This window comes from Aythya ferina (genome assembly GCF_964211825.1).
Source record: "Aythya ferina genome assembly, chromosome: 10".
NCBI lineage: Eukaryota > Metazoa > Chordata > Aves > Anseriformes > Anatidae > Aythya > Aythya ferina.
Window position 1 is genome coordinate 206,195 of NC_140306.1, and position 27,537 is coordinate 233,731.

Here is a 27,537-nt window from a genome sequence, read left to right on the forward strand (position 1 = left end):
GTGATCTATATCTTCCCTAGAAAATGCTTATAGATCTGCAACTAGAAAATGTAAGAAATATTTTGTATTCTTTTGAATATATTTTGAATCCTTTTTAAACCTTCATTTCAGTAATTGTGTGATTCAGAGGCCATAATGGAAGATGCAGAGTTAAGACTTTAATAACTTTACATTTTTGTAGTTATTATTGAAAAATAAAACAACCTTTTGGCATTCTGAGAGGAAATGGCTCATCAGAAACAAGAAGCTGCGAGACTGTTTCTAAAATACCATTTGGAACATCTCAGCAATAATCTATGGTTATTTCTAAGCCTCCCATGCTCACGTTGAGTAAGTGAAGCTCAAGTCTTATTGCATGGGGAAATTATGGAAATGCCAAGGACTATCTGTTAAACAGGTGGTGCCATTGATCATTAACTGAACTTTATAGACACAGCATCTTTTTGTCATTTGAATAACAAATGATCTCTAAGCTTATACCAAAGTAAATCTTATTGACCTTTTACAACTACTTATGCTTTTACTGAAAAGCAGTAACTCCATCTTCATTAAAATCACTTTCAATTCTGTATGGAGCAAGGTACTGAGCAAAGTAATTCCATAAACACATACTTGCATAGGAAGAAAGAAGGCACATAGCAATTTTCTTTACTTGAATGTACATAGCACTGACCAGTCTGTAATGGGGAATTGAGGAACATCGCTAAACAGTTTAGAACTGTGATCAGTTGCTGTGATCAGATTGCTTCTGATGCCCTCTGTTTGTCAGATGGTTTGGGTCCTCTGGAATTTCAGCAGCGACAAACATGAATGGGCTCACATAGAAAACTTGCCTGTTGCAGAGCACAACAATACCTGGCAGAATTTACTGCTTTTACAAACAATGACTTGACAGCCCAGCTTCCAGGTGCTCATCTGAAAGCCTTAGGAAGAGTGTGCGAACAGAAACCTGGCATTTCCCTGCTTGCTGCCTCTACCATGTGAGAGTAATTCTCTACCTTTCCAGTTACTGTGATGGTTGCAGACCTAGTGTTCAGCTTGCCCGTACTCCAACAAGCTGAAAGGGACCAAACTGAGACCGTTTTACCCCCTGAGGACTTGCTTTTATCATCTTCCTCTTGAACTGTGAAGGAGAGATGGAGAGATAATCACCAGACAGGTCAGCCTTGATCTTGGTTTCAGTGTGCATCACAGTAATTACACAGCTACTTTTGCAGCTCTCAGCATTGTTGCTTTTAAAAACAACAGTCATGGGAATACAACCATCTCACCTATGTGGCCTGGTTGTTTAAAATAGTCCTACTACTTAGAGGAAACATACTTGCTGTTATTAAGAACACAGAAGTAAACAATCTAGCTCTGCTCATGGACAAAATAGTTAGGCCAGGCTTCTGAGAGAATACATTTTGCTTGACAATATTTGACGTTTGTTACTGTGTTTTTGTCAGGGAATGAATTGCAATGCAAAAATTAATAAATAAATAAATAAGTTCAGAAGTGAACATAAGATCCTCTCGTATGGGGATGTATCCTCACCACCGTGTCAGAGTTCTGTTCAACTGGGGTAAAGCTTCTGGGGGAAAAAAGTGTAATCAGTTTGGGAGTCTACCACAGTATAGTGAAGGGTATTGTAGAAGGGCAGTCTCAAAGCAAAAGTTTTCAGATGCTCAAAAAGGTACCAGAAATGTTTCTGATTAAAAGGCAAGAAGAGAAGGCCGATTAACTGCAGGCCAATTATCTGGTCATAAGCAGCAGGTTATATTGGCCTCTATCTGAGCTGTGTGAATACAGTTGTCTCAGGTGTGATGCCATGTAGAAACACCCAGGATTTTTTGAACTTTTGAATTTATTGCAAGGTTTATTTTTTAACGTGATTGCCATATGTTCATGTTTTCCATATCTTGGCAAACTCTGATATGATATACTTAGCCTCCATTCTTTACTTGGAGAACTAACAGGCTTCCTTTATGAACACAGGAGAAAATAAGTAATTTTAACTAAGAAAGGCTCTTGATATGCAGCTTGAAAACTCATTACTTTACAAATTAGCCAAGACTTTGACAGTGTTTCCTCTTTTGCAAACACAATGGGAGAAAATGCACTGTAACACTGATACCTTTCTTCTTCCAGAAGGCAAATGTAGAAAAGCTATGGTATTGTTCTAAAGAGCTTTTTCTTTCTCCTTTAGCCTCCACTGGAGTCTGTCACATCCTTCTTTAATAAAGTCCATTATTAGTACAGTTTCTGAGGTTCACAGGGAAAATGAGATCAATAAGAATTTCTTCTAAACCTGATTGAAAGTAGCAGATTATTGAACTACCTCTGTTTTTAAATGAGCATTTAAATCTCTGGTATAACACCGTTGGCAAATTCAGCAATCAATTCCACAGCTGTATAAGAAAACCAGTCAGATAAATGCAGAGCTTCATAAACTCACACAGTTCAACATCATGTTACTAAGCAGACTGGAGTCACACATCTAAGAATGCTGTACTGCCTCAAATCCTGGAGGACCATCCATTCACACTGATATTCTAACAGTACATTCAGACTATTCATTTAAATCTGCTTGGTTTATTTTCTCTGTGAAATTCTTTAAATATAAGCTGCATGTCCAGCCTCAATCAGATAAGGTAAGGATATAAAGTACTTCTATTACTTTACTCCGCTTAGCAGAAAGGCTAAAACATTTTGTTCCTTCCTTTCTGCATTGGACATCAAAATTTTTCACATGAGAAGATCATGGGCACTATTGATTACAATGAAGACATGTTTCTATAGACTTCATTGATGATCTGCACGTAAACTCTAAACAATAGTTCTGAAGTTCTCCATAGTCACAGGCTGACCAACATCAGGTATTCCTTTTGGTGCAACTTTGGACTTGATTGTGAATGGCAGCAAACTGCAGCTACCTCCTTGATTTATTTTGTTTCTTCAGATTTGTTTTCAGATAGCATTTTAATCTCATGAAGTCCTGCATCTCTATTTCTTTTCTGAAGGGGGCTGATAACACAGGACAGTGCTCTATTTTTTGGCAATCAAGAGCACACAAATAAGATTTTCCACTGTCCATCACATCACTCATACCTGATAGTAGGATACCAAAACACTATGAAAAGCAGACATAAAGGATTTAGCCTGTATCTAAGAAAAGAATTAGGCAAAGTGTACTACTTCAGAATTTGTCTGTGACATTTTTTGGAAATACATAATGCTCCTAGTAAGCAGTAACACCAAAGTTGTGCAAACCAATACAATGAAGAAAACTGCTTTTTCTGCTTTCTTCCCAAATATTAGCCTGTACTAAACAAACCTGAAATTGCGTTTTGTTTCTTCCCACTGTATGTAAATGATGATCCATTAGTGTATATTAACAGCTTGTTAGGATTTTAAAGGGTTTTAGAAGTTACTTCAAGATCATTAAATTAGAAATTAAAAGGATAAATGAACACTGTGTACTTTACTAAGAAAGCAGTTGTGTTCTTCTCCTTACAAGACCTTTTCAGCTGCACTGCATATACAACACAGTACCTAAGCAAGGCAAGCAGGATAAATCTGGAGCTGGTAGCCAGGTCTAACTAAAAAAACAGCATAAGGCAATAACGTGGTGACAAGGCAGGCCTAATGTCAAGTCTGGAAGACAGTTCATAAGTCATATTAATAGACCAGACATCTGTACAGCCTCTTACTATTCTTGCAAGGAAGTGTTCTGATTTAGAACTGAGTGTGGAAGCAAGAGACATGTTTAAGTATCAAAAATAAAGTCATTTCTAACTATATATTTGTAGTCATTAGCTAACATTTATGGCAGCAAGTACATGAGTCAGTGAGAGAGACCTCTTTCATGTTTGTCCTCACAAACTATCACAGTGGATGGAAGAGCTAGTGCAGGACTTGTCTGACAGCATTACCATGTTAAAGCAAGCAAACAAAAAGCTCGACCATCACTACTTTATTTTCTTAGTGAGAATAGCATGATCTAAATTATGTACCTATGCTTCATAGGTGTCTTTTGCTACCAGAAGCCTACCTGCTACTAAAACATGGCTCGACAGATCTACAGCAATGGCTGCATGGTTTTAGGTGCCCAACTGGAGAAAGCTCAGGTCTGTTATGGTACCAGTGCCCTCACTTGCTTATCTCTGTTTCGAATCTTAGGAACATCAACTTTATTTTTTCCTCTTCCCTTTTTGTTTTTTAATACCTTGTGCCCTTCTTCAAAAAAAATTGCATTTTTGATGCATTTGGTCTTCTACTATGCAAGCAGAGGAAAGTTACTACAATTTCTTTGAACTACTGTTCTTGTCTTCTAGGAACGGGTGACTGCAGTACTAAAGAAACAGAAGCAGCTGAGGTCGCTTCTCTGGTGATGCATGACAGTGTGTGGGGGTAGCAATAGTCAGTGCTTTCACCATTGCGGAGAGGAATACTGGGAAAATGCCGTAACAAACATCAAGATTATTGTACCTCTAAACGGAGTGAACAAACTTTCTCTTCTCCCTGAGAAGGTGTTTATTAGATATTTAGGAAAAAGAAGTTAAATATATCATTAGAAATCAATGGCTGTCTTGAGCTGTGTATGCCAAATGTTCTTTCAAGCTTATTATCGCACAGTCACAAGACAGGATGTTTGGGATTTCATGCTCAGCTTTGTCCTGATGGAAATTCCAGATTTCCCCAGAACACTGGTTTCAGTGGACTTTTGGTTAATGTGTCCAAATAGGGTTATGTGCAGATATTACATGTGGAAGCCATAGAGTTGATCATAAAAGGTATTTCTTAATGTAACTCAAGGCTAGCATCTTATTTTAGTATAATCAGAATGTATCTACAAGAACACGTATGATTGGCTAAAGATCTAGCTGACTGGAATTTCTCATATTTATGGCAGAAATGGGTTTCCTCTCACTTTAACTATTTTAAACTATACCGTTATTAGCTTTATTCATAATTTCATTCAGAACTGCCTCTTGCATGTCATTTAATTTTAATAAAGCACAAGATCTTATGAAAAAAACACTTGTTTTTCATAGCTTAGAGTAATTATGCCCTGACCTTTTCTGGCTGTTTGTTTTTGAAGAGTCTTTATTCATTTCAAAAATGAAAGCAAAAAACAGAGGAAAGTTGCTTTCACCTTAGTTCACACACAAGCTATTTTCCAAGCAATCATTCCCAGACACATAATGACTGTTCTCACAGCACACTGTGAGAATTGGAATCATTTATTTGGAGAAGAAGAGCTTGTGGCCCAAGGACAAGAAGTGCTATATACAAACAAATTTTATTCTTTATTATAAACACTCCTGAATATTCATGACTTTAAAATAAATGTAAGAATAAAAACAGTCCACATACAATTTGAGCTGAATGCTGGTGAAGAAATCAAGTAGTAGAAGTCTCCCTAATGCAATGGACTAAAATGGGCCGGATTTGATTATTCTGAGCTCAGCAAATCATCAAACACAGTGATGCTATTGCTTTCATGGCATTGAACCCATGGCATTGAGTATATGCTTGAGATCTGGAAGTATTAAAACCACTTGTCTGATATGTCTCTAAAAACGTGTAGAGGATATAATTTATTTCCTCAAGATTAGTCACTGAGTGTCAGAACAGATTTTTTTGGGGGAAAAAAAAAGGAATGGAAGGTTCAGCAACCAATCCTAGGAACAGCTGTGACCTATGGATGGGGTCACGGTTTGGTTATTAAAAGATCTTATGCTGTCATTCTGGCTTTGCCTTTTTCCCCTTCTCCATTTGTGAATTATAACAGTTGCTTCAGAGATGGAAGGATTAGGGTAAGTGGTCACTACAAACCATCTATGTTCTTTTTAGTGCAGACAGAATATATAGGGTTTTAACTTAGATTAGCAGCTCAAGTTATATTCATGGATGAGATAGGACTGGAGTTCTATGACCTACTCAAAATACTGTACACTAGTTAGTGTGGGTGAAACCCAATGAGGGTTTCTCTCTGTACTTCAACCTTCGGTCAGGGGAAATCAGCATAGCTGTGTGAAAGTGTCTACCTTACTCCTGTGCTCACGGTTTCAAGGAATAGGGAACAACAGCAGCATAGAAGGTGTGTTTCTTCACATGCTTGTTAGGAATGGAAAACACCGCTCTTAACACTTCTGTCCCATTCTGATGGATAGCACACTATGAGTGTCTTAATATTCTCTCCTGTCAGGAGTTAATTACTTTTATATAACATTTATTTGAGGACTTAATTTGCTCTTACCGTAGGATGGGAGCAACATTTCTGGATGTTCTTCCCAGAGAGACTTTGGTTATAACCTTCCCAGTATGTTGGCATGATTATCCTTTTCTGTTTCTATTTACAAATGGAAGGGGCTTTTACAGGTTTCTGCAGCTAATCTGTGCAGCTACTGGGAAATGTCAATACATAAATACATGATTGTATTTTCTGGCTTGATTCTTCTCCATGGTCCTTGTAGATACTGCTAACCAAGCAAAGTGACAAGAGTTGAACTTATCTTGATTCAGTGGCAATCCTCCTGGTTCTCAGGAGTGTGAGAGTTCAGGTTTGACTTGATTTTTATTCCAGAAATGTTGACATAAGCCCTTTAGCCTGTCTGGCAACAGGGACAGAGCAGAAATAACAAACAGTTTCTACTTTTAAGGAGACTCACTCATCCAGCTAAGGAAAAACAATCAATGACCATTTAGCTGTTTCTGACTGAACAAGATGTCTTTAAATTAAGTCTCTCTGCTTCTCATATGAGAAAATATATGGCTTGAAAATAAGAACACTTCAACTTCCTAATTTAACTACTAAACAGACAACAGAATAAAGGAGCTTTATTGGATTGTTTGGCCAGGTGACAGGCCTTGTACGTACTACTACCAGGGTTCTTAGGGAAGGAAGCCTTTTTCCTTAGTGTATCTGTCACAGTGAACAAGCTAACCTGAGGGCAGCCTAAGGACCGATGAGAAAGCTAAAATACTTGGTCGTTAGCCTTGTAATTAAATTGTAATTGATGGTATTTTCAGATTACTGTTTTGGTTCAAGAAATTTATTAGGCTAAGAACTCATTGCTGGTACAAGGGACAGCGTGCAGTCACACAGAGGGAGTGTGGGCCCAGTTTTGGGCAGCCTAGTTTTGGATGAGAATCAGCTGGGCCGCTGTTAAGCGTAAGCAAATCTAGTTGCAAGTAGTCACTGAAGAAGACGGTCTTGTCATTCTTCTTATCATAACGTATTCTCACGCGCATAAGTTGTAGGGACTGTTCAACTGCAGTGGATTCAATTTAGTGTATTGATCAGATGGATCAAGACAGGGTCAGGACTCCTTGGCATGAGGCTAGACATTCTTAGGACAGAGACTGAAATACTTATTTTGCATTCATCCTGGTGTATTAAGACCTGATTCTCAGTGCAAGTAATTCTAGGACTGCAACAAATTATGCTCTTGCTCTTTGCTTATTTTATTAAAGGCAGGGATTATTGTTATCTGCTCATTTAGAAAATAAAGATCACAAACACTTATTTAATTACAGTTTCCAGAGAGAATTCCAGGGCTTTTAGGTCTGCTTTGTGACATTGTTCTTCATGGGATGATTCCAGGTAGAATTGGAACACAACTCAATTATATTTGAGTATGGAGAGGCAGTGAAGTGTGTAGTAAATATTATTGTTTCATTAGCAGTACTGCATTTAATTTAGATAGGTGTTTCTGTACAAATGGGATAATGTGGCACTTTCATGATAGCATTACCTCACATAATTGTGGTTGGTATCCCAGCCAAGACACTAACAGTGTGGGTCCCACCCCGCAAAGCGTTCAGTCCCTGGGGTAAGGAGGGAAAGAGTAAATAAAGCAGCATATCGGGAGAGTGGCTCAGACACCCCTTAGATGTTTGCTCTCAGAAGGAAATATCTTTTCCGATTCTCTTTTTGGCATGGGTCACAGCACCTGCAGGTAGTTCATAATCCATACTTCTTACTCTCTCTTCTTCCTCATTACAGACAATGTGATGACCAAACAAGGCAGTGACTGTTGAACCAGAACTCCCGTTGGAAGGAGACATTGTTCAAACTGCAATGCCTTTGCTTCTTCCATTCTTAGATTGTTCTGTGAGTTGCATCTTCAGACATGAAAGCTGTTTTATGAGACATCTGAAAACATTGTACCAATTACTAGTGTCCCTGGTTAGCAGTGATTTTTTTTAGCAGTCATTGATTTCTTTTATCAGAAGAAATTTTAAATTCTTTTCATGCACTCTTCCTTTTTTGCTTTGACAACAACAACCCATTTGCAACTGTAGGATGGTGAAAACAAAGAATTTCTGATAGCAGATTTTTGCATACAGTTTGTATCTAGCAGAAACTAGACAAAATAAGCAGCCTATATCCTTAACTAGTAATGAGAATTTGGTTGCCAGAGCTTTCTGCTGTTTCCCAGCTATTTCTATGTTGACAAATCCAAAGAACTATTCACATTGCTTTCAGGGATGCTCCTGGGATCGTAGAACCTTGCACAACATGAGAAGCAATCTTTATGATGGTTTTTGAATGAACAGTTTGACGTTGAGCCTTCCCTGGCATTGACATGGCTCCCTGGAAGTCAGCAGACAGCCAAGGAAGGACAACTGCATTAACCATGTGTGGCTTGGAAACGACAACTGAGACTGACTGATGGCATTGCCATGTGCCACACTTATTTATGTGTAGTAACTGTGTTACCGTGCATGGTGCTGTATCAACATGTAAAACTGTCACTCAGAAATTGTTATCTGTAACACTATATATAGGCTTCATTTCTCTCCTAAAGGGGGCTCTGATTTTTGTTTCTGTCTAATTTATGTCCTAGTTTACCAGTTTGTTCATCTCTCAGTCATGGCTCTTGGACTCTTTACTCCTGAAAGGAAAATGTCATCTTTATAGTAGCTTTCTTATGTGAAATTCAGTAATAAGCAATAAGAGTCCTTTCCACTTTCTTGTGTGATGGGCCAAATGCCTGTTGCTTTTAGGTTTTAATTACAACTTTCCATACCGTTAACATGTACTGCAGTTCGTAATTGTTGAGCAGAGGATGACATGCACAGGAATTCACCCGTGTGTAGGGAGATTACAAAACAATTTGTAGGGGTGCCACTGGCAATTTTGGCACAAAATCACTGGCATGCAGTTTGCCATACAAGTACTGTCTTAGACCAGTGGTCCATCATGACCAATTTCTTGCCTCCAGCATTGCACAAGATGTACTGCTATACTTTACTTACTCTGTTCAAAATACATTAACACCTTATAAGAGAGAAATGAAGACAGCCAGAGTGGAAATACATGAGAACAAGTGTTTCCTTTGCAGTCATGAATTCTCTACTCATCGGACTTCTTAAAATCTCCTTCCTGTTCCAGTGCCTATCTTCCTACCTATTGGCTTCTCTTGAACATCAGCAGACTGTTGTCCCAAAGACTGAGAATATTTCAAAGGTGAATATGCTTCGAATATCCTGTTAATGGGCTTCTTTCTTCCAATTTTATCCTATAAGTTAAGGTAGTTGTACTGAAATAATACAGAGAGATAAGTGACTTCTTAATGAGGATGGAACATGTAAGTTGGGCTTTAAACATCAGCATCTTACTCTAAAAATGCTTCTATACTTACATAGTAAAATGGGAAATAATGGAACTGTACGCTACCCATTTATATTTTGTGTCTTATTTTCTCAAGGGCTTAATCCAGTCTTTGTTTGATTGGGTATCTCTTTATACCTCCTGTTTCTGACTTGAAATAAACCATACATACTGGTATTAGGAATTAAAAGCCTTTTGACTTTTAAGATAAAAATCTTTTGGACCTACAGCCCATTTGAACCACAAAAGGTGAGCTGCCAAATTGCTCTCATAAATATCAACAAGTTAAGTCTGCTATGGAAATAAGAACTAGAGCGATTAAGAATTGATTTGCAAAGCAAGGATTGCAGACTTGTTTGTTTTCCCACACCTGCGCTCCACTTCAGAAGTACAATGAAACAAGGCACACTGCACCTTTCCCCTAATTGGATAATGTACTCAAGGGAATATGACCAACAGAGGCTTTTAAGATCACACCACCATTTGCCCAATTATCATACCTAATGACAACACATTGTTCCTGCAAAATGCGTCTTTATTCCCTGGTAGGTTACATTTCCTTTCAGCCTTTTACCTATTGATCCAGCAGTATCTCATGTAGAACAAATTTCTTTGTTGGCAAGTCTTGATTACAAGCTCAGAAAAATCTTTTATGTCCTCTTCTCAATATCTGACTAAGTATGTAGGAGAAGGTCAGTTTAGCATCCTTGGAAACAGACTCCAGAGCTGAGATATTAGACCCGCTTAAAGAGCTAATAGAAAAAACAATTAAGTGAAGAAGAGGTATTTTATTTAAAGACAACTCATATCCTCCAGCACAAATAAAAAATACAGTTTTTAGAATTACTTTTGGCTTTTATCCATATTTGTATTTCCTCATTTCTTGTTACATACTTGGATGTAGAACACAAAGCCTGATGGGCTAAGGTTCTCAGGATTTTGTCATTAAATAGGCAATATTATACACAAATCAGTCTTTAAGACTTGCAACCTTGACATTATTTTTGTCCCTCCTACCAGCATTTCTCCTAAAGTGCTCCCTGTACAGTGGGCTGCTTCTTGTAAGTACATTCAGTTTTGTTCTCACAAAGGTTCTTACCAGTAAATTGCACTAGGGGAACATACATAGGCTTTGTATGTCTATTATGAAGCCTAAAAGCACTGAGTCTCTGAGAAACACAAGTGAAAACACTGTGCTCACCTGCTTGAATCCATTTTGTCTTCTACGCAGACTTCATTTTCTGCATGCAACCTCAGGAAGGTGGCAAACCTGGCAAGTTTTACTTCGGCTGAAAAATGTAAACATGTTTTTTTCTCTCTGCACATGAGAACTGAGAGCTTAGCACTCATTGTCACATAGAGGGAAACTTATTATGCCACCAAGTCATTCCTCCCAAGCTGCCAGTTTGAGTATTGATCCCTTGTTTCTGAGTAAGCAAGCCCTGTGGTTGGTCATCATTATTCTAGGACATCTCATTCTAGTGACCAGATCAATAATGTCTTTCATGGCCTCCTGCTGTCTGTTCGTGTCATGCCTCAGCACCTCTGCATCAACTGTTGTTCATCAAGAGCCCAGTGAAATGATTCGCAGTGGTGGTGAGAATGCTGTCAGCCACTTCACACTCATTTAGGTCTCAGCTGGGGCACAACAAGAAGCTTTGAATGTACATCATTTGTAACGAGTGTCAATATTAATTTCACGCTGTCCCACACATTGAGGCACGAAGATTTCCACACAACGACACCCTAGGCCAGGTGTAATGCCAACAGGCTGCTTGTCGTGAAGCTGCCTTTGAGCAGAAGCAGGGATAAATGTAAGTGTTCCCCTTTGCTGTCCAGAGGTAGTCAGGGAGCAGAAAGGCCAGCTACTCGCTAGGGGATGAAGATGACACCAGGATATGCATGTGGTGATAAGGCCAGCAGGGCAGACAATTTTAAAGCTGCAGTTGTAAAATAGAGTGGAGCTCTGTCACTGGCTTACCCACAGTTAGACGTGTGTTAATTTCAAACCCTAAGTTATTCCTGAATCTTCTTGAATCAATGAGGCTAGATCCACGTTTGTTAGTCACAAAGTTTGATAATTCCAAAGTTTTTGAACAAGGATACAGGTTTTGTATGGAACTTCTTCGGTTTCTCAGGAGTGTGGTTTCTTGTTCTTATTTTCGTACTGCTGTGGTGATACAAATCCCATCTCTTGTCCAGACGTGGTTATGGAGAAATCAACTACCATCTAGTATAACTGTCCACATGAAAGTTTATGGTAGTTAACTGCTGATCCTTCCCACCAGCTTCAATGGTTTTAGCACACTTTACATATTTGGAGTCAAAGGAATATTTGGATCTGCCCTAGAAATGTAAATTTCTAAGTTTATAACAGTAGTACAGAAAAAAAGCTTTACAGAAATTATTTTAAATACAAAAATGCACTTTGCCCCATACCTTCTCAGTCATCACCACATGAAAGAAAAATTGTGGTTTTAGATCATAGCTTGGAGCCTGAAAGAGGCCATGCAAAGACTGTGCTCTGAGAGAAAGGATGTCTGGCAGAAATCCAATCTGACAGCACTTTGTCTGATCATATGTATATACCAATGTACCCTGGATTTTTTGTCTGCATCGTTTTGATGCATGCACATGGGATTTCTGGCTTCATTCAAGAAGAGGCCCTGTAGTTTTCTGGTGTCCATCCCTTCACCTCATGGTATCAAACACAACTATACCAGCTACTCCTGTCATTCTTTGGGGAGGAATAGAATTTAATTTAAGAGGTTGGAAATACCACTGGGACTTAATCTGCCAAGGAAATACACAGCACAGTGACCCATTCAAATTATGCCCAGCTATTGTTCTAAAAATGTTTCCCCTGCATGCAGACACAAAGACTGGATTAAGCCCTACTGAAAATGAGCCACACAATGTGAGTGGGTGATGTACACTTCACAGCCTCACTCGCCTGTCTCATTCACCTCGGTGTCCTCTGCACGGCACAGCCCTGCAGGGCCTGGACCTCCTTCAGCTCCGTAAGCTTGGCAGTTGCATTTGGGCAGCTTTGGCTGGGCCTATACCCCAGCACTTATGCGGTGCCTGCATGACAGACTTCTGTGCAGCTCCAGAGGCTTCCTGGGGTCCAAGAGGCTGATCTCCAGCTGGCCTCCTAGCACAGACAGACACCTCTGGAGCACTAACAATGTACCTCATTTTATTTAGGTCTAAGGTAGTTGTTTATGTAAATTTATGCTATCTACAAGAAATTCTCTGTCTATATTACAAAAGGGTAGTGTTCCTATTCTAGTAAAGTACTTCTAAGGAAAACATGGGGGGGAAAAAAATGAAACAAGTGGTTTATCTCCCATGATGAGATCATGACAGAAATTGCTATAGCAGTGAAACTCATACCTTAATTCTCATCCTTCACACACTTCAGCACAAGTATTTTAACAGTGTGGATTAATTATTAAACAGGTCAATACAGTTTGATAAGGGAGACTCCCAATCTTTATTAATTAGGCTGGTATCCTACTCTGTTTTTGGATCTTGGATAAGTGTCTCAGATGTGATGAATAAATTAATCACCATGAATTGGTGATTAATTAATCTAGTAGCAAGCACTTACATTTTAAGGTATACTTTAGAAAAATTGCAAGTGGATCTGTATTAGATGACTTACCAGTGTTGGGGAATTTTTCTTGTTCCCCTAGAGGCAAATCAAACACATGTTATGCTTAAATATAAAACGATTTAATAAGCAACACGTTGGACAGATCTGCCATAAGCAGATCTATGAGGAGTCTGCAAAGACACAGCATTAGCTGGTTCCTTTTATGCATTAGTACCAGCACTGACCATGTGAGCATTGGCATTGCTTTAACCGCTTTTTGATTCATCCCAGTTCTGTTCACTAAATTCTGTTTACCAAAAGCGGCCCCTGAGCACACACGTTCCATGATTGTTACAAGACAATCAATCCTGTGGCTTTTCTTACCTCATCAGAAAGGAACCGTTGCTCTCTTGCATGGACTTATTTTGTCCCTGATGTTTCTGCTTCCATCTAGTTTAGGCCTTCTTGTCCTACCTTAGCTGGTTCTTCTGTCACGAGGTATCATGCTGAGTTACAATTTGAATTTCCCCTTTACCTGTGGGTGAGAAATTGGACTTGACCGAACACATTGTTCCCATCCTCTGTTCTTATGGTGTAAGTGTGCTGCAGGCTCAGTTCCACACTAGTAAAATATTTGGGGTATGTCAAAGGTGATTTTAGGTTAATGCCCTGGGTTTGAACTACATAATATTACATAGCCTTTGTGTAGCAGTCTGAATAGCCTGTTAAGTGCTCTAAATCTTGGTGCAGCCCTGGAAACTGAATGAGGTTGCAAATGGTCAGATAGCTTTTATAAAGAGGATTCCGAGCACTTCTTTATTTAGCCTAGAAATTGAACCATCGGCCCTTTTTCATGTTGCTGGGACAATGACTAGTGCTTCTCTAAAGCCTTTATATGAGGATCTTGTCTTCACAAAAGCAATTTTTTTTTATTGCTACTTGGAAACATAGGATACTGAGGTACAGAAAGGTACAGTTACCTCATTCCTGTCTGCAGAATTTAATTCTAATTCTGGGTTCAAATATGCAAAATTCAGATGTTTCTGTCCAGATCTGAACTTCATAACCTCAATTCATCACAAAATCCAGCATCAGTTGCTTACTTCAGACCGTCTTTGAGTTCGCTGATACTGTACACTTCAGAGAACATTGTGTGCATACGCTGCTCTCAAGCCAACCTCATTCCCTTGGTCTCTCTTACATACACACTTGAAATGGAAGATAGAAAAAAAGGACTTCCTGCATTCATTCTTTTTTTTGTTTGTTTGTTTGTTTTTCACCAGCGTGATTTGTGCTTCTAGTGAGATTGTGAATATTCAGCTCACGTAGTACAGCCAAAGCAGAGCCTATACCCACCAGTCTCTTGCAGACAAAGAGAATATGCTCTATAGAAGTTTGTACTTCACAGTCTGTTCCTGAAACAGCTCGTGTGGCCTGAATAACTCAAAGACCATTTCCGCATTTCAGCTGTATCCTGGTGGTAGCTGCATTTTAGTGGATAGAAAAAAGTCCTTAGGTATTTTAGCTGGAGTTTACAGAGAACTTTGTGTGGAAAAAGCGATGCAGAAATGTATTAATGAATTAATAATAGTCAGTTTTCTTTATGGGTTTCTAACTGACCTGAATCTTTCCATGGTTCCTGAATCCACTTTAGCACTAAATTGGTTTGAATAAGACCCCATTTTTGCTAACCCAAACCTGTCCTTGTCTGTACTTCAATGCTGCAAGTTCAGCTTCATATATAGCCTTTATGATAACAGTACATGAAGTGTGAGGCAGGAAAAAACATTGTTTAGACAGCAAGAGCTACTAACAAGACATTGCAAACGGGCAGTGAAGTTCCTGTGGTCCCAGACCAGGACAAACATAATCAGTCTGAATGATGCAGTGCTATTCAAGATGTTCCAAAGAGTTCAGACTAATGAGTCATATGTTGACATTTGATTGTCACTGGTTATGATGTAGCTGAATACTGCATCAGAGGAGCAGAATGAACTTTAGGGACAGAAACATGAACAGTGCCTACCCACTTGTTCAGGGTACAATTTTGTAGTAAGCAATAAAGGGTTAATATGAAGTCTTAGCCTAGAAACTAGATATGAAATACAGGTTTCAGGCCCAGTTTGAGTGTTTCCTGTTCCTGGAAGTTGTCAGTATGCACAGTTCTGTTCTGACCCTCTTTTTATTTTGTCCTCATAGAACCCACTATGTACAATAATCTCTCTGCAGCAGACTAGTCATGCCAGAAAGAGTTACGAAGTTGTATGTCTCTTCCCTGAGGTTTGTAGTTTAGACATATCCTAAGCAGTTATATCCCAGTCTTTTGATTCTTCTTTGTTTTTCAAAGAAATGCAATTTTATTTTGTCAATGGTTGAAAAATGGTTCCACATTACCAGGCAGAAGACGGAAGCTCTAGGCTAAAGGAAAATTGAAGAGGCATACCTCATTTCTGACACGAGTGCTGTGAATTGTATATTTGTTGGCTTTGCTCTTGATGAATGTCAAGGGCATAGATTAATACCCGTGAAGGAGCATTAAGGATCTGGGGTTTGTGTTCCTTTACATCAGGGTGTGACTCTTGTGGCTCATAGCACAATTTTAATGAGACCTCATTCTGATTCATCATGATCATCATTCATGATTCTTAAGGAATCAGAGATTAAATTGTACCAGAAGTACATACAGCTCATCTACATCAACCACCATCGGTCTTCTTGGCATTACAATGATTACATGAGGTTGGCTGGTCTATATAAAGCCTGCTTATAGCAGGAGGACTTCGTCACTTAAAAATGTAACTGGATTTGTGCTTGCTAGAAGAGGATTTCCAGCACACCCAACTTGTAAACTTCACTGTTAATAACCATGATTTTGAGCTTCTCATGGACACTAAAACGTTACATTGCTTCTCTGGACACTAAAATGACTACAGAGAAATGAGACATTTTGCTTTTTTTAGCTTTTCCTTGTTCACTGGGGATTTGTTTGTGTGGAAGATTTTCCAGCATGTGTGTGTTTGGGGCAGACTCCACACAGGCACCCAGCTTGCAGAAAAGCACCTAGATATGAGGAGTCTACCTGTTTTCCCAGCAGCACCTCCCTGATGGACAGAACAGAGAGAATCCAAAGGGAAGCTTTGTCCACAGTGTTCTTGTGAATCACCTTTGCCCGGCTACCTTAGCTTGGACAGTCCAGTTATCTTGTAAGTATTTGAAAAGTTGGTCCACGTCCCCCTCCTTCCTTCCTGTGTGAGCTCACACAGATGCTGCTTGCACAGCACAGTCCAGCACAGCACCATACCTCACTGCACCACGCTTCACCACATGGCACTGCAGGGCATGGCACCTTGCCACACTGTGCCTCACTGCACTGCAGGACAGGGCACCATACTGCACTGCATTGCATGGTACCACACGCCATGGCTCTACACCGCAGCAGGGACTGGCACAGAGCACCTTTGGGCCGCTGGGCCTGGGTAGTACTGCCCCTTGGCGCAACCACCTAACAGACCTCCCAGACAGAGGACAGACCACCACTGTTACAGCAATGCAGGCAGGCTTGCCCTATTCAAATTGGGCTTAAAACCTGCTCAAAGGTCTGTACTTCTCCTTACTGCATTCAGCAATCTGGCAAAGCAGGTGACAACCACAGCCACAGCCTGCCCTGTTGTCAGGCTAACTGCAGGGTGCAGCACGTACCAGTACGCACATCTGCACCCCTGGATTGATTCCTGGGTGCATTCTGGACTTGGGAGGATGGGAGTTTTGGGTGCACATCCATTTGCTGTGTGGCCATTACCAGCTCATTTTGAACCGCTGGGTTTGAAATACTGAATTACCTTAGGTTTGGTTTATAGGTATTTGTGGAGTGCACATAGAATTTGTTCTGCCAAGCACCGGTGGTCTTGCAGGTCAGGCCGGCGCCACAGCTTTTGTACGCAGCTCCAAGGCTTGGCTTTGCCATGTGCACCATGACGCCTGAGGACCCCGCGCTCACCTGGAGCACAGGTGCTGGGAGCTCCCCTGCCAGCGGCTGCTGCACAAGGTGCCACAAGCCAGCCGACCAGCGGCTGCAGCATGAAACCCCCCATGGTTGGGGCAGGGGGGCGAGGGGAGCTGCTGGGCTGCCCTCGGCACCTGAGGCCCGACTGTGAGGGGAAGGAACGGCCGGCGGGCACTGCCCAGGGCTGCTGGAGGGGCTCCTGTGCCAGCCCAACTGCAGCGGGCTGCCAGGAGCAGCAGGTGGCACTGCTGGCTTAAAAACGAGAAGAATGCACCCGATCAGTTTGTTATGCTCACACGCCTCTTGCAGCAGCTATGCCTCACCAAGGGGAAACAAAAATGTCCAGAGTTTTATCCTGGTTCTCTGAACACTGCTGGGAATCACCAGCAATCTCTTCAAGAAATAAGAGCAAATGTACAGGCATACACTGTGAGGTGTAGTTCAGATCAGCAGCAGGTTGTTTTCTCCTGCTCTTTGGGAGGCTGTGCTCTGCTGCTTGAGCCATGAGGAACAAGAGTGAAGGAGACCTTGAGAGAATGCTTTCTGCAACTGAAGGTAGCTGCTGCCTTTGAGATCTATGGAAGCAAGCCAGGAAGCAGAGTTTATTGGAAGTCTGTTTGCTTACAACACAGTGGAGGAATCTCACTACGGTACAGTAAGTGCTGCACATTTTGCAGCACACATTTTGATTTCGTGCTGGTGTTGTAACTGGGTGCACCTCATTCTCACTGTTGCCTGCAGATGCCTTGTGAGCAGTCATGCATTTTTGATGCAATGCTCAGCCCAGCCTGAAACACAGAAGTGTTACGATACCTGGAGTTTGGTTTGAACTCATTGTTGAAATACAAACCGCTGTCTCACTAGTACAGTAATGTGGCATGGCTCTATGCACATCAGTGCAAGAACAATTTCTGATCTGGGATTTTGTAAGCTGTTCATACATGTACCTAGGACTAAGCAAGTCCCTGATGAGAAACCACTCCTGAGGAATTTCAAAGCAAATCTCTATTACCATTCTTGGACTTCTGGGATTTAGCCTGAAAAGATTTCCCTTAAAGCACTTTACTGCCTGCTGATTCTTGGCTGTAAAATCCTTCTAGCATTTTGTAATTTGACAGTTTTAATAAAATTTACTCCATTGTTTTATAAGGGAATTTTCTCTCATTCCAATAGCTGGCTTCTGAGAAAAACAGGGTTTAAATTCTACCCCTCTCAAATTTATTCCAGTGGTGACTATTTTATCAGTGCACATTCTATCTTGTATTCCATCTTTGTTATGCTGCAGCTCACAAAATTTTCATTCTGTTGCAAAGCAACATGATTTCACTGGGATTTTGTTTAACTGATGACTTGCAGTCTTTCTCTAATTACCCTAACTAGGACTTTGTTTATCATGTGGGTATCACACGCTTCCTAGATGTTACTCATTGCTAAACACAAGAGGGGAAATAGGATGTAAATCTTTTAAACTAATATTTTGCAGAAGAGATTCCCCTTTGATCTTTAATGACTTTACCACACATACGAACATTTTTACAAAGTTTGATTAATTTTTGATTCCTTCAGCTTCTTCATACTTCTGTAACCCTTTCTAAGTGAGCACTCTGAGAGAGACAGCTTCTGTTTGGGTGAAATGGAAAGAGCCGGTGTGGAAAGTGTCCCCAGATTTCTCATTTGGAGACTGAGCCAGGCAAAATCAAGTCATAACAGCCACCTCCTCTGCATCAGCCCAGTACATAACAGAGCAGGCAGGATACAGAGCACTTGTTGGGAAGTACATCCATCAGTAGAAAGTTTTCCCTCTCTCTCTCATTACTTCTGTTGAAGTAATGAGTGAAAGGCTTAACTGATATCTGTAAAATGCTTTGGCTTCATGCTTTGCCAGCTTAAGGGTCTCTCAGCTTCAAAGGCACATCAGACTGTGAAGGGTTCCTCTGGGTTTCGGCTGGTGAAGGTGCATGCTGAAGGGAATCTGTGGAAAAGTGCAGCACTCACTGCGTCCTGCCTCCTGGGAGAGATGCTGCTCTCGCATCCAGGGTCACTTTTTCTTTCTCTCCAAGGGAGGGTCTTCCCACTAGGTAGTCTTCGCTTCAGAAATCTTGCTTCTGCCTTAGTGATTTACAGGTAATAAATGTAAGAAGTAACAAAGAGGGCATCATTATGCACCACAGGGAGTACCTACAGCACATCCTAGCAGGACGTGTTAGCCAGTGCTTGCAGAGTTTACATGCTACATAAGGGCCACCCAATTCAAGGGAGACAGATGCCCTTCTTGGCTCCCCTCTCCCCAGTGCCTTCTGCACATGCAAAGCCACATGGAAATCAGGCTTAATTTGCAGCATGCCCTGCATTCTCTGGAGCATGAAACACACTTGATGTTGTCCAGTGTGCTTCATTATTTTTTTTTGCAGAGTTTTCTTCTTTGTTGAGAAGTTTCAGAGCAAGGAGTACCTTTTGAAAGCAAGTGCCTTTCAAAGCAAGGAATCCAAAGTGCTGGGTGCCTTTTCCCCATGTGCAGTGTTGCAGCATATATCACTAAGGTGCCTGTTCTGAGGACAGGCCCTCCATGGGAGGGCAAGGCAATAGAGGTTGAACGCATGTCTGCGGGGAAAAACCCCGTACTCTACCAAGCTCACCCACACTGCAGGGGATATGGTCTAAGCTTTGAGCAAGAGTCACTTGCTCTACAAACCTGGGAGTCAAACAACTTGAAAACTTCCTTGTCTAACACTGGAGCCAGAAGGTTTGCTGCGAGTGATGGCCAAGCAGGCCTGTTCTGAGTGTACTTTGAGCTGTCTGGCATCCAAACATTACAAGTAACCCCTTGAAACACATTGAAAATCGTTTATGACCACTAAAACTGTCATTTTTTCTCCTTTTGCCCAGAATCATTCCAAACCCTATCCCCACACATCCATTTGTACATATAGAAATAATAATCCTCTCATTGTGAGAGCACTGCAGAACTGAATTATATTGCATGCATATGAGGAGACATCTGTGTTGCAGACATGTCTCCTACGTATGCAAAAGTGAATGAAATTGGCTTCTGAATATAAAGGGAAACAGATTTCAGGAGAACGACAGCCACAAAACAAGCTCACGGTTGTTGCTATAAGGCCTCCCTGAGAGTTGATGCTGAATTAAAAGGAACATTTTTCTAGGTCAGATCAGCAAAGGCTTTTCATCATTCTAACCCAATCTGCCCTCCTGAGCTGTGTTTTTCTCTGTAACAAACTCCCAGGGTAGCTCACGGCCTTTAGTCACCATCTCCAGCAGTATAGCTGATGCCTGCTGCTGTTTCTGGAATGGTATCCCAGCAGTCAGGCAGGGTTGGTTTCTATAGAGACTGGAGATTGAAGAACTAAAGCTTAATCTGAACGTAATCTATCAGTCCATTATAATCACCTGGTTATTTCATGTCCTTGTCTTCAGTGTGTTACTCAGGTTCTTCCCAGCAACTCCCTTAAGAAAAATTGTACAAGGACAGGACCAAGAAAGCATGTGGAGGCACAATGGTCTGTATCTACAGGACTGGGGACTCTCATCTTACTGAAGGGCTTGGCTAACAAACCAAGGATGGTATCATAAGAACTGACCAGGATAGTGGAAGTAATATTTTGAGGAAGGTACAGAAAGGCAAATCGAACTAGTTCACAAGCTGTTTTTTTCTCCTGCAGGAATCAAAATCAATTCATGAAAGTGCAGAGACCCTCCTCAATTTCAGCCCTATGATATCTGTTTGTTCTGGTGTTTTATCCCAGCTTCATCCTCTTGCATCCTACTTGAACCAATGGTCCATCACAGGAACTTCCTGTGCAAATGAACATTAATTAAGAGCTGTGCTGAATGCTACCAGCTCAGAAATGTAATTGCCGTGCTTATTTTGCATCCAGTTTGCACTGGCACAAGACACTGTGTTGGACGGGGACAAGTGAGCCCCAAAATGTTTTCTCCTTTGCGAGGAGTGAACTCATTTTAAGTTGGCACATTGATTACCTGAAACTCTAGAGTTCTATTACAGCAATAGTTCAAGTGTCCAAAACAGAAGTCTCTGTAATAAGTGTTGGGTGCTGTCCATAGGTACACATAGTTTGACAGATCTGAATTGTGCATGCACAAACACATTGTGTTGTCAGGCTTTCAAAGATACTGACCTCCTTTGGCCTCAGCTGTTCTGGAAAGAAAAAAAAAAAAAAAGATGTTCCAAAGCTGTGATATAAAAGCCATTCCCTGTGTATTTATTTGTATATTAGAAGTAAACACATCTTTGAATTATTGAATATAAAATATTTTTTGAAAAACATGTTATACAATTCAAGATAAAATATGTAGAAAAATATTGCAGAAACATCCATTAGAAAATGTATAAAGAATATCTGTAACTAGTAGACCAAAACATCAATACCCAGTCTCTGCAGGGAGAGATAGTTGCACTTAAGTTACTTTCTAGGCTTCCTACTTCATCACTTCTGTGGATGTCTAAAACCACAGATTACCTGTGAACTTTTGAATCTGATGTTCTTACTATGTTGTGGTTATTACTTCTGTGTTTAGTGACAACTGGAGATCTAACACCAGACATTTATTTGTGTATTTCTTATTAGTAAACACTGAATATAATTTTCACCATATACACTATACATTTACATTGAATACTTCTCTGAAGTTAGGCAGTGAAATTCAGGTGGTCTGGTTCACTTCTTGTTTAGTCATTCTCCCTTTCTGTTTTTTATGCGCTGACACAAGATTCCAGTGCTTGGTTATTCACCTTTGAAAAAAAAGGAGAGGTGAAAACCTGTAACAAAGGTTTGAAGAGAAACTTTAAAAGACCTCTTACCAGTTCTGCAAAATGCTTTTAGGAGACAGGGGAAGGCACAAAGTTTCTCTCAACTTTAAATAAGTTGGACTTGTTTCCTAGACCCTGGAAATTGTGCAATGCCTGGACAGACCTTAGATGACCGGTTGTTTATGGAAAGGCATGAGGCTTATTTGACCATTGAAGCATCAGAGGAGGACAGTGAGGAGAGCAGGACCCTTGACACATGATATATCCATCACACTCCTCAGCAGGGCTCTGACTGGGTCAGTGGTGTATATTCACTCCAGCAGACAAAGATTCCCCATCTCTTATTTCTTTCCTTTAGGTTTTCTTGCCATGTCAGGATCCATGTCCTCTCTGCACGCCCTGTGACTGTTATTTCAAGTGGCAGTGCTTGAATTCGGCTTGCAGCTCTTGCCTTCCCAGTACACGCTGGCATGTTGCAGCCAGGGCGTTGCTCTAAGTTCAGGTCACACTTGAGAGTGTGAACTGGGGGAGGAATGGGGAGAGAAAAGATAGCTGGGAGGGGTAAGGAAGGGACTTGGGTGGGAGAGATATTGGCTTGTGTTCATTAATTCTTGATCTTTCAGGGGGAAACAATGTAAAAGTAATGAGCGCTGGTTTGAAATAAAAGAGTCAACTATATAGATTCCAACTTTTTGCAGCTAAATACATTGATTGCATCAAACACAGGTCAAGGAAATTTTTTCATCGAATCAACTTCTGGAGGGGCTGCAACCTCCTAAAAATACACAGGCACGGTCACCCTAAATCACATTTGCGTACAGATGAAGAGCAATCAGCAGGTCGGCAGAAGCAGCCTCCTTGAGATCCTGCTCTTTGGTATCTCCTCAGAGCAGTGGCATCCCTTTGCTGAGCAAAGGTCAAGCCCATCTGCCCCTCGCATCTGCAGTTTCCTGCTGGGCTCCATTGCTCAGTATTAAGATCATTTTCTTCTCGGAAAGGTGGAGGAAAATGGAAGGAAAGCACACAGGTGAGCAGGCTGAACCCAGGACAGGCACGGCGGCGGGGATTTGTGGAGCCATCCAGCAGCGATTTCAGTCTTTCCTGGTGGCTGGCAGCGTATTTTGTACCGCCTGCTTCCGCGAGGTGCCGGACACCCTAACGGAACCCTCTGGGGAGGCCTAAGCATTGGGCCGCTCCCAGGCAAGCGTTTGTTAAGAAACGGCGAGCGCGTGCTGGGTGGCACCGGAGCTTCGGAAGCGCTCGCCTCACCCCGGAGAGGGAGCGACAGCCCCGTCGGGCCGGGCTCCCCCAGCGCGCTCCCAGCCGGGCCCGCCGCGACCCCCGGCCGAGGCCGCCCGCGGGCAGCTGAGGGGCCGCGGGCCCGCGAGAGCTCCCAGGGGCGAGCGCGGCGCCCGGCGGGCAGCGGCCGGCCCTGCTCGCGGTGCCCCCGCCCGCCGCGTTCCCCAGGCCCGCCGCGGGGGCACCGGGACGTTTTAAGCCCCGAGCCGCCCCCGGCAGGCGGCCGCTCGCAGATTTTGCCGCGGACCCCCCCCCCCCTCCCCGGGCGCCGCTCGGGGCACGGCTGCGGCCAGGAGCCCCCCGGCGCCGGCCCCGCCCCTCCGCGCGCCAAGGGGGGGGGGACGCAGGGCGGGGGAGGCACCGCCCCCGGCGCGCAGCCGCAAAGGCGGGCGGGGCTGGGCGGGGCTTGTGAGGGCGGGGCGGGGCGGGGCCTCGCGTGGTCCCGCCCCCGACGACGACGACGCTGCGCGCTGACGTCGCGCGCGGCCGGTGTGAGCGGGGTGGCGGCGCGCGGCGATGGGGCAGCACCGGCGGCGCTGCGGGGGCGCCGCGCTCGGCCGGTGAGTGCGGGACGGGACGGGGCGGGGCGGGGCGGGACGCGGCACCGAACGCGGCACCGAGCGGCCGGCCGCGGGGCGGCCCGTGGCTGAGGCGGTCCCCGCGGGCCGGGCCGGGCCGGGCTCTCCGCCCGCCGCAGCCGCTGTCGGGCCGCGCTCCGCCGCCCTCCCGGCCGCCTCCCCTCGCTCCGTGGCCGCGGCCCAGCCGCCCCGGGACCGCCCTCGCTGCGGCCGGCGGGAGCTCCCGGGCCGGGGGCGCGGGGGCGGCCGGGGCCGGGGCCGGGGGCGCCTCCCGGCGGCCTCGGGGCTGGCGCCGACAGCAGCGGCGCGGCGGGGCCGGGGCCGGGGCAGCGGGGGCTCCCGGCGGCCCGCGGAGGTGCCACTCCTTTGTTCCAGCGAGGCGGCGGCGCCGGCCCGGCCTCCTCCCGGCCGGCTCTGCCAGCTGCCCGCGGCGAGGCCCCCGGCTCGGCTCCCGTAGGCCGGTGCGTGGAGGAGCCTGCACGCCGTCTGTCTGAGGGTTTCCCGGGGGCGGGCCTTCGGAGCACGGAGCTCCGCGGTACGGCTGCGGCGGCAGCGCCGTGCGGGGCCTGGGCCTGGCGCTGGTACCGGGGAACCCGCGGGGCGTCCTCAGAAATGACCGGAGCCCGCGTGGCGGCACCCCCGGCCCTGCAGGAGAGGCGAGGGCGGCCCCTCGGGGGACAGGAGGTGTCGGGCTGTGCGCTGAAGGTCCCAGCGGAGGCGTAGAGGGCAGCGATGCAACCGCCGTGTCAGGGGCCGTCACTCCAAACCAAGCGTCTGCAGGCTGGGACCCCTTCGTAAGGCATGTCTGGGCGACGGGCACCGAGGTGGTAACGCCGGGAGCCCGCTCGGATGCGCTGCAGTCCTCTTGGCTTGTGGTGCAGTTGTGCCGTCCTTGCTGCTGGTCCTGTTCTCAGCGAGATCAGTGGGTGGCTTCGCGATTAGTCGATAGCACGGTGCGGGTCTGGGGGAGCACCTGGAAACGGGGGTAGGGGAAGGAAGCCTGGTGTTGTAGCCCGGGGGCTGTGCCTCTCAGTGCTGGGGAGCTCTTGTCTCCTATGCCGGTGGACAGCAGGGCCCTCCAGCTTGTAGGACTTCCACTGTTCTGCGACCGCCATGGTCCTGCAGTGTACCTGTGCCAAACAGGCCAGTTTGCTGGAGTGTCGTATCCACCTGCGCCTGTGTCAGTTCCAAGATAAATCCTGACACGCCATCTAGAAGCATTTTAATGTATGGAAGCAACTTGTAGATGGAGGAAGATCTACTTTGTCTAGATTTTGCCTAAGAAAAATAAATGGGGGTGTAAGGCTTTTGTGCCATTTTTTTTTTGAAGTGTTTTGCTGTTTGATTTTTTTTAATTATTTTTCCCCCCAACATGTACCACGTGAAAATTGCTGGTTTTTTTTTTTTGTTTTGTTTTGTTTTTTAAGAAGCTCTTTGTCATGTTTTGAGATCCCTGACATTTTATTTGATTGGAACTAACAATCCACTAACTAAAAGCAGCATCTAACTCATATATACTAGCTGCATTTTATTTTTCCTTCAGAAATGTTACTCATACTGGTGTCAGTACGAGTGCTGGCTTTAGGAAGTTTACTTTCTGCCAGCATCTATTAGACCTACCACTTAGTGGACTCTGATACTAAACACGTCAAAGCAAGTAGAAACACAGTCTTTCAAATAAGAGTTGGTTGCCCTCTCTGGTGGAGACTGTGGATCTGTGTTGCTGTTCTGTTGCTGGTGAGATGTTGGTGGGTTTTCTTACTATGCTTGTTAATTTTGACAGGTTCTTCTCTACAAGGAAGTTTTGTTGCCAAGATTTACTGTGAAAATGACCTGCACTACTGAATGCAGCTGTCTGCAAATGTAAAGCCAACAAATCATATCTCCCTCCCTCCTCTGAATTTCCTATTTCCTGTGGAATTTATATGTCGAAGTATTTTTGAAAACAGATCTTTATTGAAGACATTTGGATTACAACTGTGAGCATATCTATGCAAAGAGACAAGTGAGTCTGAGCAATTTTGAGGTATGTATGCCTACTATATCTTATAACAAATGGATAATCAAAGTATGCTACTGAAGTTGGGAATCAATGTGTTTGGGGAGCGAAACTTTACTCAGTCTGCCCAAGAGTGGGAAGTAACAAAGCCTTATAAAAGTATGATATCTGAACAGAATACAAGTTCTTGGAACTTGGGCTCCCTGCTAGCTTTTGGTGAACTATGTTTATTCTCACACGTTGGAGAAGGAGGGAGTCAAAGTGGGAAGACGTGGAAAGAAAAGACCATCTGATTAAAGGGGGCAGATAACTCCAGGTGTATGTTTTCTTGATTCAGATTGCTAAAGCTTCTATGAATAACAATGTAGGTCAATGGAGTACACACATGTACAGTGAGACCGTGCAAGCACCAGCATATCCAGCTAGCATTGTATGGCAGTTGACCTCGTTTGAACCTGCCATAGGAGCCCTTGAAAGGTGTCTTTCAGAAGAGTGATTTGCTTGTGGTGTATGACCTGAGCCTTCATTGCTTAACCATTCAGTTCTCAAATACTATGAAGCTCTGTAGATTTCTTCTTCTGAGCATCTGACAAACATTAAATAGTCACTGAAACGCACTTGGGAAACATTGGTTATTTCTCTGGTTAGGTAAAGAGAAAGCATTCAGATCAAGTTTTAAGATAGCTGCCTTGAATTGGAAAGCGTCTCTGGAGAAGACTAGAAGTGAAGCAGGGCTTGCTTGCCTTCCTGTGCTCAGTCACAGCACAATAGTCTTTTGCTCTGTGCAACTTGCTTAGGAGTTTGTAATACACTGCAGATTATTCGGAGATTTGAAATACCTACTTGTGAGGCAAGTGTGTAGCAACTCACAGCAACGGTCTCAGAGCAATCTGCCTGTAATGTACAAGCTAGCAAAGCTGGGACTTCACTCTGTGGCTGTGCAGCTTTGTCACACCCAGGTAACGGAAGATGGAGAAACTTTCCTGTTTAAGAATTGCAGAATGTTTGCCAGCTTGCTCAGCTGTATTTTATCTTAAGGCTTTTAGCTGTAATTTCACATTGAATGCTAAAGCTGGAACGAGGAGGTCAGCTAATCTCTTCAGTGTGGGCTTGAAAGAGGTTAGTGTGCGTTGATACTATCTGCTCTTTCATAAGCTACTTGGAAATGTCTCTCCTGTGGGATGTAGGTGTTCAAGCTAATATTTCTGGGCCATGGCAGTCTATCAATTAATTACAGGTTACAGTGACAGTCAGACAAACATCTCAGTTTTATAGAAGACTGGACTATTCATCATTCTTTCTTTAATGAAAACGAATGTGCTGAAAGTAGATACTTGACTGAGTACTCTGGCATGCTCCGCAGATGCACAATGTGTCTTCAGCAGACGAGCTTTTCTAAAGAGCTTTCATTTGTGAGCTCGGTTGACTGAAGCAGGGATGGTACAGGAGGAAGGGACTCTTAACCTGCCTTAATGGTGCAATGTTATTGTTCCTGTAACAGGAACACAAAGCGGACTGAATAAAATAGGGCTGATAGTGGTGTGCTGTTGTTGAGAAGGGGACCCTTCTCATGGCTGTAGTTATCCCTCCTGTTATTCCCCTGCAAGCAGAGTTAGGATCTACAGGCGGTAGCTTGTTAAATTTCTCCGTTACACATGGGCAGAATT

The 27,537-nt window shown here is 43.4% G+C and overlaps 1 protein-coding gene across 1 annotated transcript in view; it reads left to right on the forward strand.

The window, feature by feature from the left end:
- The window catches only part of TMCC1 (transmembrane and coiled-coil domain family 1), a 132,120-nt gene that overhangs the window by 22,653 nt on the left and 81,930 nt on the right, over positions 1–27,537 (forward strand). The window contains exon 6 of the mRNA XM_084530937.1: positions 25,655–25,897. The gene's annotated coding sequence lies outside the window, so the exon portion shown is untranslated. The remainder of the gene's footprint in view (positions 1–25,654; positions 25,898–27,537) is intronic.